Raw genomic sequence first — 12,773 nt, forward strand, 5'->3', positions numbered from 1 at the left:
ATCGGATTTATTGAGCGCTTACTGTATGCAGAGCATGTTACTAAGCACGTGGGAGAGTACAATACAATAATAAACGGACACATTCCCTGCCCACGACGAGCTTACAGTGTAGCTGTAAGCTACTGCATTGTATTGTGCTGTCCTAAGTGCTCAATACAGTGCTCTACACTTAGTAAATACCATTGATTGAATAAGGAGGTGGTGAGGACCACGAAGGGAGGGGGAGAAAGCATGGAGGAGTCAATTCGTTTGTGCTTTCAGGCTCCCTAGGGGCCTTCGCCAGAAATGCATCAGCAAAAAATGAATCCCTTCTCATTACATCTCCCTTTGAATGCTGTGACCCATGGAAATGGTCACTAACCAAAACATATCATAGGTAAAAAAAAAACAGTGGAAAAATAAATCAGCATGCTCCAGCTCTCAACTCTCTTTCCCCACTTACTGGTTTATCTGTAGGAGATCGTAACAGGGAAGAAATACAAGATGATCCCTGTCCCTGTTTGTCATCAGGTGGACATACAAACTTTCTAAACCTGCTGGTACCCACTGCCAGGAGCTGTTTGGTGAAGGTCTTGTAGATGACAGTTTTAAGGAGCCCAGGTTGAAGGGAGGTGTGGTTTGAAGGGTGGGATCAACCCAGCACATTTAGAAGTGCCTTTGTACGCCAGATGATAAATGTTGACTTGCAAAGCGTGGAAGCTGGGAAATTTGGCCCCTTGAGACCGATTCCCCTGGGACCCAGCTTGAACGATCGTCGGAGGGGTTCATCCACTCCAGGTTTAGACACACCAATCCCAGGGCAATGGAGACATTGGATGGACTTGCCTAGACAGGGCATTTGGCATAGTCTGCAGTGGCAAATGTAAATTTTGAGGGTTTTTTATTGTTATTATTACCGTTACTATTATGGTATCTGTTAAACACTTACTGTGTATCAGATGGTGTTCTAAGTGCTGGGGTAGATACAAGTTAATTAGGTCTGACAAAGTGTCTGTTCCATATGGGGCTTACGGTCTAAGTAGGAGGGAGTCATCTATACACAAAAAGTAGCACATCCTTTTTTGCGTTTCAGGCTGTATTAATACACAACATTGTCTACTTCTGAGCTTGCCAATGTGGTAAGCATTTGGCTAACAATGTGCATATTTGTATTGTTTTTATCTAGTTTCAAGTTCAGGTACAAAAATTTCCTGGACCTGGAAGTTAACTCTGAAAGTTAAAATGTTTAATAACATATTGATAGATACTTGGCTTTTTTTTTTTGACAAGGACGGGAGGAGAGGAGTTTAGCAAAATCTGCAATCTGCCATGAATTAGAATGGAGCAAACAGCTCTCTTTCAGGCCCTTTCCCAGGACTTATTCTACAGAGGGAGATTGGGCTTCTGTTTGTTCTCTGGCATTGAGTAGCAGTGGGGCCAAGGGCAAATGATCTGTACCTCAGTTTCCCTAACTGAAAATGGAAACGACAGTCCCTGCCTCTCCCTACCTCATAGCCACATTGCAAAGACAGAAGGAGATAACTGAACCACCAAAAGACCCTTTCAACTCTTGTACCTATGAGATGGTTATTTTGTCATTATTGTCTGGATTTTTATAATTGTTTCATTTCATCCTCAATAGGATTTTAAGTTGGTCCATATTCACTGTCCCTGTTTGTGACCAAGGAAGTGTAGATATGGGTTGCCTGATAAATTGAAGGGAGACCTTGCATTGAATAATCAACGGCTTGGAAAAGAGACTTGCTGCTGGCAGATTTAAGATGGCAGTGATCTTTCTCCCTGCTCTTTTGGGCCACTGAATGGGAGAGAGCTGGAGAAGGAAGAGGAGGAGTCAGGCAGGGTGAGGAAAATGAAGTGAATGTGGGACTCTCTCTAGGGGTACAACCTCTTCAGGCCAAGTGTCAGCCTAAAAGGGCTGCAGGGCAGAGTTGGCAGGCAGAGAAGCCCTGGAACTATAGGGAAGTGGTCTCAGAAGTGGAGGCCAGATGTGAACTGACTCAGTTGGAAGAAGCTATTTGGGTCCAGGACACTCTCTGCAGTGCTCCAGAGCAGTGCTCGGTCGGAGGGAGACAGGACTGTGGTCCCTGAAGGTGGAGATGCTCTGATCACGTGAAGTCATGACACCAGGGTTCTGCTCCAGGCCCCCACTCTGGCATCCAAAGGATGGAAAACTCCAGATTTTCAAAAGTGACTCCCTTCTCCATTCCCTCACATTTGTTTTCAAGCCTCCACAGGAGATCATTATAAAAGGATTCTTAACACTTTGTTTTTATCACAAAATAAATTGACCATGTTTCAAGTGCCTCTTAATGGGCCAGTCCTGTGTGCTCTATAATTTTGAGTATAGCTCAAGTGGGATTTGTCAGAAGACTTCATGGGACTCAGTGCAGGTGTGATACAACCCTTGCACTCTGATCTAACTCACAATGTATCTCCTTTTCTGAGCTGACTTTGTGATGGCTGCCTCAGTTGGAAAATGTGGGGCAGGACCAGGGTCTTATTTTACTGTGACCTGAACAGAGCACAAGCTATTGATGGTTTTCACCCATTAACAAATGGGTGAAAACCAGATAGGAATCCAAGGTTGAAACAGACACCACAAAGAAGGTGATTGTGTTTCATGGTCTGTTAGATCTGGTGTCCAAAGCGGGTCAGGATAGCTGGCTCTGAGTTCTCTCCCACTCCTCATTCCAGAAAGAGCTTGCAGGAATGAGCTATTTTCCCCAGGACTGCTTGTCTTCTACCATAATGGCAGCAATGGGCGGGTTTCCTGTTGAAGCCTTTGTTTTATGAACTTAAAAAATCCAGTATTTGAAACCAATATGTCAGAGTAACAGTGAGATTAGTCAGTTTGGTTGCAAGTTGTGTTGACCAGCAACCTATTTCTTTTTTCATCAGCAAGGAAAATAAAGTTAGTACTTAATTACATTGGAGTGTGTGTACTGTATGACTGTTAGCTGTGTTATTTGGAATGAAAGAGGGTGTTTGGATGGGGGAGGAGCTGAGAGACAGGCTTTAGGGAAAGATGAAACTAAAAATATATGTTTATTTATGTATATTATATATTTATATATTTTATTGTGCTTTCTACATCTGTACAGGAAGTTCTGTGGTTGCATCACAGATCAATTCTTATTTCCGTGGGAAGTTTTTCACACCATTTGAAATATGGAAATCCTAAAATGGGCACGGTAGCTGGTATTCTCTGGGGTCTAATGTTTTACTGTCCATTTCTCCCCAGTTCTTCACCCTATAAGTGTCTTATTGTATTTGAAAGAGAGCCCAGAAGGAAAACCAGCTACACCACAAGCCTAAATGATCTGTTAGGATGTTGTCAGAAAACCTGCAGTAAACAAAGAATGAGGCAATGTAAGAAATGAGGGGAAGTGGTTAATGGAGAATATCTGACAAGCACAGGTTTAAACTTGTCTCTCAAAGTGCTGTCTTCTGAAATAGAACTTCTTGGGACTCTGAAGAAGTAGTGTTCTGCATTTAGAACCCTGCTCCAACATTGTATCTTTCTGAGTTTTAATGGGAAAACCATTCCAAGAGTCTTGCAAAGTCCTGGGGAAGAGGCTTGGCTTCGGATTGGCCCCGAGGATCTCCTCCTGTCAACTGGAGGAGGAAGCCTTGAGGTAGCTGCTGAACAATTCTCCTGCCCAGTTTCCTAGTTGACAGCCTCACAGTGAAGCCACAGAAGAGCAGTTTACTGTTGGTCCCAAGAAGCTGGGATTAAAATAGAGAAAAACAGGGGCCTCCCCACTTCAAAATTGGCCTTTCTAAAAGCAAAATATGCACTTTAAGAGAAAAGAAACTTCAGCACATCTTTGTTCTATCAAACCAATTGCTTTTTTAAAGATTCTTAAACTCTGCCGCAAACTCCACTAGCCAAATCTGATCACTAGTGAAGAGCAGCTTTCTTAAATGTACCACGTTTTGTTGAAAGCAGCACAGGGTTACTGAAATTTAACCCAGTGTTTGGAGACAATCATTAAATTTTTTTAAAAAGTAATTTATATTCAGGTTCACTTTGATTTGTTTACCTCTTGTGACCTGTGTTTTGTGATACTTTGGAATTGTGCAATCTCTCGGAAAAAGAAGGCAGGGGCTTCCATATATGGGAGAGTAGAGGGAAAGGAGGGTTGGGGGGTAGTGTAGGAGTTTAATGCATTTTTATATCATCTCTTGGAGATTTATAAGGTGGTTTTAATATTACCCAATTTATTGGCTCAGCCCTAAATTGTTTCAGATGTCACGGAGTATGAGTACAGTGTCACAATTCCAAACCTCTGAAAACACAGGCAGCTTTAATTAAAAAGTCTTGCACTTTTAGAATATTTGTACATATAAGCTATAGCCTGCTCATTGCAGCAAGGCTCTCTGATAGACATAGTGAATCAACTTGTACATATTGTAATATTTTCTTGTAAAAACTTAGAAATGAATTAGATTATTTTATATGTCAAATAGATGAATTTATAAATGGTCTTATTCTTAAAAGTATTTTGTAATGGAAAAAAGGAAGTGTCTTATGAAGACTGACCGTTGAGATTTTATTCTTGTCTTGAATATGTCTTTGCACAGCACCGGTTGATGTGATCTGTTGCAGTCTGACAAGCTTTAACAGATTATAAGTAGTATTTTGGAAGAAAATAAAAGTAACCTTTTAAGAGCTGCTCTGATCTGAGTTTGTGAACTTTCCTATGTAACTGGAATGGGAAAGTGTTTGTAATGCACTAATGACACTGCTTTCCAGAGATTTCCATCTGTCTTGAGCACACTTGTTCAGGATGGAGGCGGGATGATGTCACAGTGGGTCCTCTTGAAGACACTCACTACTGGAAGTGATGAGAACCAATACAACAGCCCAGGTAAATTGCCCCCATCTTCTACCAAGGTCTCCTCACTCTTTGTTGGTGTGCATTTTACTGATGAGGAAACTGAGGCACAGAGAAGTGAAGTGAATTGACCAAGGTCACACAGCAGACATGTGGCAGACCTTCTGACTCCCAGGATCTATCCACTAGGCCATGCTGCATATTCTAACTTGGCCCTTTTGTCAGCTGGTTTCCCAAAGACCTCACCAATACAGGCTCATTGAGCAGGGAGGCAAGGATATGCTCCAAAGCAAATGAGCACTGGTGTTCTTCACTGGGAGAAGATGGTACTTTTGTAACTGTGGAATGCTGTTTTCTTGCAATCTTTCATTCGCTTCAGCAAGTATTATTATTATTAAAGACAGTCCCACCTAATACCAGACCAGCACTACAGGCTCAATTGAATCCCACCAGTTACCGGCAGGGTCTCTGACTGGTAACACTGGTGACTCTTTGCAGTTTTCTTCCAACTTCTTCCATCTTAAGCAGGAAGCTGGTTCAAACTGCTACTGTTTGTCTTCCCCCTATCTAAACTGTAAGCTCGTTGTGGACAGAGATTGTGTCTGTTTATTGTTATTCTGTACTCTCCCAAGCTCTTAGTACAGTGCTCTGCACACAGTAAGCGCTTAATCAATGCAATTGAAGGAATCGAGTGAATAAACTGGTGCTTGCCAAGCAGATGACTGAAAGGAATCAGTTCTTTCTTTGAAAATTTCGTTCCTTTGGAAGAACTTAGCAATTCCTCTTCAGTAAAAACTAAAGGCTCACAGTCGAAACCAAAGACACTTAGAGAAGCAGCATGGCTCAGTGGAAAGAGCATGGGCTTAGAAGCCAGAGGTCATGGGTTCTAATCCTGACCTCACCACTTGTCAACTGTGTGACTTTGGGCAAGTCACTTTACTTCTCTGTACCTCAGTTACCTCATCTGTAAAATGGGGATTAAGACTGTGAGCCCCATGTGGGGCAACCTGATTACCTTGTATCCCCCCCCAGGGCTTAGAGCTGTGCTTAGCACGTAGTAAGCGCTTAACAAATACCGTCATTATCATTATTATTGTTATTATTAAAGACAGAATAAGACAGTCCCACATAATACCAGGCCAGCACTACAGGCTCAGTTGAATCCTACCAGTTACCGGAAGGGTGTGCCCTTGGGCAAGCATTGTGGCAATGGTGCCACCTCTCACACAGCCGAGCCAACACAGGATCCACTGGCCCCTGACTGGTCCCAGGCCTTGGTGATAGTTGGGTTGAATCCACACTATCAGTCCACGCAGTCAGTGCTCTAGAAAAGAGTCAAAAGTCAGTGCTGTGCAACCAGGCTCAAAGTGTCTTTACGGACAGAAGCAGATGCTTCAGTCAGGAAACAAGCTCAGTTTTTTGTTTGTTTGTTTTTTTATGGTATTTGTTAAATACTTTCTATGTGCCAGGCACTGTATTATCATTGTTTCACTACTTTAAAAAGTGTTTTTATTTCCATGGGCTAACAACTGAATTCCTCAGTTATCCAAATTTTTTTTGTATCTTCTAATTAGTTCAATTACACCCCAGAAGTCAACAGGCCTGCTTGTTCCTTTGAAGAGAATTTTCTGGTTCCCCTACTTGCCTTAAACACTTAAATCAAGGGTATTTATTGAGTGTTTACTGTGTACAGAGCACTGTATTAAGCACTTGGGAGAGTGCAGTACAATAGAGTTGGTAGATACAATCCCTGCCCACAAAGAGTTGACAGTCCAGAGGATAATCATCATAGATTCCTGCTCTGCGGAGACCAGAGAAATCATGGCCCTCAGAGAGTTGGCACAAAGAAGGCAAAGCCAATGGTATCGAGCGATTCTGGGGGCAGTTTTGGGGACAGGAAGGGTAGCCGAACTGGGCACGAGTCATAGTACCCTGTCCGTGGAGGTGATGGACACTTGCCCCAGCGGTTTTTGAGGTTAATTACCAAATGCCTGAAATGAAGGCTTTCTGGCCTAGTAGCTCTTTGCAGTCTGTCTCTTCCCAGTTCTTACCATCCCTGAAACCCCTGCCCTCTTTGCTCTCCCTGTGCTCAGAATGAAACGTTGACAACTCAAGCATCAACGGAAGCCAGAGCCCTTGAGTCGTGGCAGCACTGCAGCTGCACAGTGATGGGACTTATGTAGTTCTTTGAGCGCATCATCAGGTCGGAGTGAAGCAAGCAGGCCAATGGCTCTGGGGTGGGTGGATGTGGGGAGGAGACTGGGGGGCGGAAGGAACTGCCAGAGATGATATGGTAAAGAAAGAGTCACATCTCCATTTGTACAGTTTACTTCCTCTTCCCCTCTTTTTCTCTCCTTCCCTTTTCTTCCTCCTTTCTATTCCCTCCCTCTTTTCCTCTCCTCTCTTCCCCTCCATTTCTGGTTTCACCCCCGGTTCTCCCCCATGTTCAAAAGGAAAAGTTGGAACCCTGTAATCTCCTCACCGTACCTCATTCTCGCCTGTCCCGCCATCGACCCCCAGCCCACGTCATCCCCCGGGCCTGGAATGCCTTCCCTCTGCCCATCCGCCAAGCTAGCTCTCTTCCTCCCTTCGAGGCCCTACTGAGAGCTCACCGCCTCCAGGAGGCCTTCCCAGACTGAGCCCCTTCCTTCCTCTCCCCCTCGTCCCCGTCCCCATCCCCCCCATCTTACCTCCTTCCCTTCCCCACAGCACTGTATATATGTATATATGTTTGTACATATTTAATACTCTATTTATTTATTTATTTATTTATTTTACTTGTACATACCTATTCTATTTATTTTATTTTGTTAGTATGGTTTTGTTCTCTGTCTCCCCCTTTTAGACTGTGAGCCCACTGTTGGGTAGGGACTGTCTCTATATGTTGCCAACTTGTACTTCCCAAGCGCTTAGTACAGTGCTCTGCACACAGTAAGTGCTCAATAAATACAACTGATTGATTGTATTTGATGATTTTGGAGTTAATGCCTTTCCCACCCTCTCTAAAAGTGTGTCCTAACCCATAGAAAGAATTCAAGTTTGGAGTGGATAACGCACACACTGAAACAGCAAGCAGCTCCTTTTGAAGACATCCAGGGACTGAAAGTTTATTATTTCAATTGAACAATTGTATTTCTTTGGCTCTTAAAAGAGAGGAAACTAGAGCATCAAACAGGTACATAATATGAAATCCTGCTAATATGTTAACAGCGTTTGGTGTAAAATCACACGTGTATAAAAATGAAAATCAAAACATCTCTTGGTGTTGTTTTCTTAAGACAAACTGGTGATTTTTATTTGGGAATATAATTGTCTCTTTTTAAATCTCAGCAAATAATATTCTGCTTTTCAGTAGTTTTGTGACTTGTAAAATTAAAAAACCGTTCCCGTTAACATTCTTCTTTTTATATTGGATGATTTGATTTTATCAACATGTAAACTAACTTTGTCTTTTTAATCAATAGTTCAAGAAACTCTATGGACCCACTACGAACAATTGCAGGTGGAGGTGGGGCATTCTGGGAGAGATGCATCCATGGCGTCTCTATGGGTTGGAGACGACTCGACAGCATAAGACAAGACAATTCAAGAAAACATGAGGGATGAGCCTGCAAAAGAAGAAATGAGAACCATGTCGTCGATCGTGTCAAAGTTATCTGTGGACAGAGGTGAAAGATAAATAATATGTAAATTTGATTATGTACACAAATATTTTCTAATGCAGCAATATCATCTTCATCCAGCAAAGTATAAGCCAAAAGAATATAGCACAAGTAAAGGAATGCATGAATTAAATGATATTTGAGGCCTTGGTACCGTCTCAGCATTGCACCTGGAGAGTTTCCAATACTCCACCAGTCTCAGCTATGGGAGGGAGAGTCAAGCAGAGACATACCCATTCCATTCCTAGCTTGGGCAATGGCTAGTGAATGGAAGGCAAACTGCTACAAGTCAAAACTCACCTGTGCTGGGCAGTAGCAGTATAGGAGAGAGTCGAGGGTGGAGACTCAAGTGTACCGCATGGAAGAAGGCAATGGTAAACCACTTCTGTATTTTTACCAAGAAAACTCTGTGGGATAGACTACCAGAACTATTTTAGATGGAGGTGGGGCATTCTGGAAGAGATGTGTCCATAGAGTCACTGTGGGCCGGAAATGACTTGACAGCATAAGACAAGCGGCCTTGGACATTGCAAAATCACTATCTTAGGTAAGTAAAACCAAAGAAATAATAATAATAATGATGGTATTTGTTAAGCGCTTACTATATGCAAAGCACTGTTCTAAGCGCTGGGGAGGTTACAAGGTGATCAGTTTTCCCCGGGGGGGCTCACAGTTTTAATCCCCATTTTACAGATGAGGTAACTGAGGCACAGAGAAGTTAAGTGACTTGCCCAAAGTCACACAGCTGACAGTTGGCAGAGGTGGGATTTGAACCCATGACCTCTGACTCCAAAGCCCATTCTCTTTCCACTGAACCACGCTGCTTCTCTGTGTCCCTTTTAGTCGAGAAAGAAATGCATTAAAAACACCCAATCATATTTCATGTGTCCTATTTTCATAGGTTACCAGGGACAAAGATGTCCTGACTTTCTTTGTACTGTGTTCCAGTATTTAACTATCATTTGTAAACTTTAAGACAGGTACTAAATCGTCACTTAGAATTCTTTGGCTATCCCATATCTCTTTAAAATATTTGTCTATAAGTTCCAGTTTTTAAAAAATGAATCACTGTTGTGGGCTTCCTCTGGATCCTTTCCAGTACCCTGCTTAAAATGCAGAACACTGTTTAGAAGTACCTAACCAAGACTAGAGTAGTGAGATGACCTCCTGGCTGTTGCATGCCTTGTTTCCATTAATATTTTCTGGTATCATATTAGCGTTTTGTAACAGCAGTTCTATATTCCTCACTCTTTCAGCTCATGATACTTTATGATCTCCAAGGCTTCTTCCCCCCTACTTACTTTGGGTGGGGTTTGCCTGACTCGGTGAATGCCAGCCCATGCCACATGCCAAAAATCTGTCAATAACCTGTAAAAAAATTAGGGTTGCTCTAAATGAATGTGCTATTCTGTCAAGACTTTCAGAACTGCTGTATTATCCCAAGGTTTTTCTGACAACAGAGTTTCTTCTGCTTAAATTCCTAGGTGAGCTCCACTACTAGAAATAGACTTTGATTACCCAAAAATACACCACCAACTTTGTGTCCAAAGAGTAAAATTCACAGCTTGTGCTCGTGAAACTGACTCTTGCTATATGACTTTTGAGGGCCCAGGCAGTTTTGACATGACAAAGTTTGGTAAGTTCTTCCTTGAGTAGCGTCAGCCCAAGATCCTGGCCACATTCTCCTCAGTTTTAAAAAAGAAGAAATAAATGATTGCCTTCCTGTCCCCAGCCCACCCAAGCTTAACCCCAAGGAAGATCTCATCATTAAGCCATTTTTTAAAGATTAACTTGCTTTAGTATTCCACTCCTGGAGGGTGGTAAAGTATCCCTAAGCAGGGTACCACTTTTCAGGCTATAACCCGGCATAGAAGGCTTGCCTCCCCTTTATTTTGCTTTTAACTCAGCAAACCTATCAGACTCTTACAAGATGTAAGAGACTTTCTATTTGTGCTTAAAGACAGAGACTCTCACAGTGCAGGAAGATAATGGAAAGTAATTTAGTTCAGCAAACATGGTATCAGTGAAGTTCAGTTCCTATTTTTCCCCTCAAAAAAAAAGTATTGTGTCCCATTAGTAATGATAAATGTCTAATTAGGATATCAAAATAACTTCCAGTGTTTAAGATTCATTAGTGATTTCAAATTTAGAGTACTTCTTTTCATATGGAAACAGCCATGCAGACATGAAATAAAAAGCAAACTGGGCTACTCTCCTGTTTTTCTATTACCACTTGTAAAACCAACGGTAGAGCAGTGCAAGCAGCAGTGGTGGAACTGAGGTGAAGCATGAGGGAAGCAGAGCCAAACTATTTCTCAATGTGCTACCCCAAGATTTGCTAATATGGTCACAGGAGAAGTAGAAGCAGCACTTATTGTGTGCAGAACACTGTACTAAGTGCTTGAGAGAGTACAATACAACAGAGTTAGTAGACAAGTTCCCTGCTCACAACGAGTTTACAGTCGCATATTGAATTCCCGGGCCCTAAACTGCACCATTACTGGAATCCAATCTGCAGGTCTATTTCAGCCATTAAATAAAATGTTTTTGTAAGAGTATCATTTCTTTCTAAGATAGCAATAGTTGTTGCATTTCTACCTACTTCCACTCTTCAAGCTCCCCAGTTACCTGTAAGAGAGGATTTCCATAGTGACAAATTGTTATCCTGTGTGGATTGGTGCTCTGTCTATAACTTGGAGACTTGCGGCAGTAAAAGGCTTCAGAGTGCCACTTCATTCCCAGGTAAAAGATTTATCTCATTCATAATGTGAAAACTTCCTCTACTTCACAATTGATGATTACTTGGATAAAGTGAAAACAGTACTGATTTTATCATTTTTTAAAAAATTTCATAGTTTATTGTAGGGGTTAACTGCAGAATGCTCACTGAGATTTCTACCAGAAGGGTGTGTCATGTAATACATTGAATTAAGACTGCTCCTGAAGCAAGCACTGAAAATTTTCCCTCATGCTCCTATTTAAAATTTGTTGACTTTTTTAAGGTCTAAATGCTATGTACGTGGTCTATTGCTATTTCCATCTATGGTCTCCTTTTCCTCAAGCAGCTTCCCTAAATGGAAAAATGTGTTCTTTCCCGCTACATTAGCCTAACAGGAGGCTTATGTTATGATAGCATTATTTTCTTTTGCCCTTAGTTTTAAAAATTCTACTGTTGAATTCAAATGAGCTCCTAGGAAGATAATAATCCTGGTTAACAATTACATTTGCAATCATCATGTTTCAGTGTTTTCTACATTTAAGCTTTCAAGTATCTTCTTAAGCATATTTAAAAAATTGGTATTTTGCATTTCTGGCATTTTTCCGTGGTCATATCACTAGCGCACATTTAGAATAACATTTGAGAAAAGCCTCTTATTGCCATGGGATTTCATTATGAGGCTCTCAAGTCTGATGAAACTCCTGAGTGTTGTTTTTAAGCCTCTGAATCTTCTGAGTTGAGACTGATGACAGAGGCTCATTCTTTTGAGAATAACTTCACTGATTCTGCAAACTGAACTATTTTAATGGCTCACATGGTCTCATTCATCCACATTGCTTTTAAGAGATGATGTGTGGAATGTTTAAAAGTAAGTGTCTACTGTGCACAGCAACTACTCATGTCAGCTTCTTTGAAGGATACTTGGACACAGAGGTATTTCTGCGCATCGGTTCATATTTTATGCTATTGATTCCACATACCACATTCGGTTTTTTTATTAGATTTCTTCTTCTATATATACATTTACTAACCTTACTATCAAATCTCAGGCCAAAGTCAGAATACTTCCATCACCCAAACCACTTTCATCACAACTCATTTGAACGAACATTATACAATGAAGAAACCATGTAAAAGCATTATTGAGAGCCTGAAAAAAAACAGCAGAAAAGATTCTGATGTTAGGTTGTATTTTAAGGCGGGAGAGTTTGTTTGGAATAAAAAGGGTTACCACTTCATGGCTGAGAGGAAAATAGTAAATTGAAAGTATGACCAATTCTGTAGATCGGCTAGGGGAGATCAGAAGGAGTTCCCTTACTCCATTAGTTGACATGGAGAAGAAATAGGAACGGGAAGGTAGAGGAAGAGGACCCCACTTGAGACAAAAGATGTGGCTCTTGCTCGATTCCATGGGAGCTGTAGCCGTGGAACAGCCACTGCTGCCACTAGACTGTAAGTTCATTGTGGGCAGGGAATGTGACTGTTCATTTTTGTATTGTACTCTCCCAAGCTCTTAGTACATTGCTCTGCGCATAGTTACTGCTCAATAAACAC

The 12,773-nt window shown here is 41.6% G+C and overlaps 1 non-coding gene across 1 annotated transcript; it reads left to right on the plus strand.

Annotated features, from left to right (window-relative positions):
• The first annotated feature begins 8,652 nt into the window (after window positions 1-8,652).
• LOC119930178 lies at window positions 8,653-8,790 on the plus strand. The gene has a single exon (XR_005451666.1). It is a non-coding gene; the product is annotated as a small nucleolar RNA SNORA7 (small nucleolar RNA).
• The last annotated feature ends 3,983 nt before the right edge of the window (window positions 8,791-12,773 follow it).

Source organism: Tachyglossus aculeatus, chromosome 6, assembly GCF_015852505.1.
Source record: "Tachyglossus aculeatus isolate mTacAcu1 chromosome 6, mTacAcu1.pri, whole genome shotgun sequence".
Taxonomy (NCBI): Eukaryota; Metazoa; Chordata; class Mammalia; order Monotremata; family Tachyglossidae; genus Tachyglossus; species Tachyglossus aculeatus.